Here is a 1481-nt window from a genome sequence, read left to right on the forward strand (position 1 = left end):
AATATCCTATTATCATTATGTCTAAATCTAAACGTCAAGAAATTCTTAAAGAAAAAAAAACCTGTCCAAAAGGGTGGCAGATTTCAAGGCAACAGTATTAATAGAAAACAATGGCCCATAAAGTGTCTAGGACTCAGTCATATCCTTCTAAACCATTCCTAGAACTGTAGCTATGGTCTGCAGTTAGAGTAATCATTTAAACTGTACTGCCAGCACCAGGAACAATAGTTCTCAACCCTATTAGACACAAACCACCTTTTAAAACAGTTTAATCCTGAACTGCAATTGCCAGACAATATAACTTACCTACCACACACTAAAAGCCCTTTCTGAAATAGCTAGGGAAATAAAAGGGAAGCACTTATGTAAAAGAATGTCATGTTATCGTGCATATCTCTATGAAAAGCATCAGGCAGGAGATCATGGGAAGAGTCATTGAAGAATTCTGATGCTTGCGCCAAATACAGCAAGTGTCCCTGGAGTCAAGAGGTACGAACTGGGTGTGTTAAACTGAAGATGGACACCAGGAGCAGTCCTGCCCTTGGGAACAAATGACTCCCAAAACAGTGGGTAATTTTTGGTGACATGATCGCCAAAGAAAGAAACGACCACTTTTCATGACCTTCCCAGCAACTGATTACCATGAAAATTGGTGTGTATTAAAGCCATACAAAAAAAATGATGGATTTTTACGTTTACCGCTTGTACTTTGGGATGTTTGCTTTCAAGGTTTTATGAAGAGGGCCTGTCGCTGCCCAGCAGTTAGCACAAGTGCAGTTTCAGACCCGGAAGTGTGGGCTGCAGCCGGACGTCCGGGAGGTGATTGAATGATGAGACCGGAATCTGCGACCTGCGCATGCGCACCTAGGGGGCGCTGTGCTGGGGTGGAGCATGGGGAACCGATTCCATCTACTTCCGGCCCATCTGCAGGAGCGCGAGGCTAGACCAGCGCTGGATTTCCCCAAATCGCAGGTATTTTGCACTCTGCTTCTTGGGGGCGGGGGTGGGTTTCTTGGTGTTCATTTGGAGGTACGCTGCTTACTCCACAGTGGAGTGGCTGCGTTTGCAAGACTGCACATCGATACTTCAGATAAGAGTTTTCGCCCGGTTCATCGCCAACTTCCATGTTCTCTTCTTACAAGGTCCCCATCTTGTACGATAATGCAACAAGCTGTAGAGCAAGGTTTGGATCTTGCAGAGTATGTCATTGCAACTGCCCAGCAGAGACCGCCGAAAAGGAAATACTCATCGAGCGGAGAGGCGTCTCTCCAGGAAAAACTGTATGACATTTATGTTGAAGAATGTGAAAAACAGCCTGAGGTTACGGAGGAATTAAGAAGCAACGTGAACCTGTTAGAGAAGCTTCTTAGGAGAGAGTCGTTGCCCTGTTTGGTGATCAACCTGTACCCAGGAAAGCAAGGCTATTCCTTGATGCTCAAGGGGGAAAATGGATCATTTTCAGAGAGCATTCGGTTGCCTTA

At 45.3% G+C, this 1481-nt stretch overlaps 1 pseudogene; it reads left to right on the top strand.

Moving 5' to 3' along the window:
• Positions 1–1161: 1161 nt before the first annotated feature.
• The window catches only part of LOC104998932, a 3037-nt pseudogene continuing 2717 nt past the window's right edge, over positions 1162–1481 (top strand).

The sequence above is a fragment of the Bison bison genome, unplaced genomic scaffold (assembly GCF_000754665.1).
Source record: "Bison bison bison isolate TAMUID 2011002044 unplaced genomic scaffold, Bison_UMD1.0 scf7180017853336, whole genome shotgun sequence".
Classification (NCBI taxonomy): domain Eukaryota; kingdom Metazoa; phylum Chordata; class Mammalia; order Artiodactyla; family Bovidae; genus Bison; species Bison bison.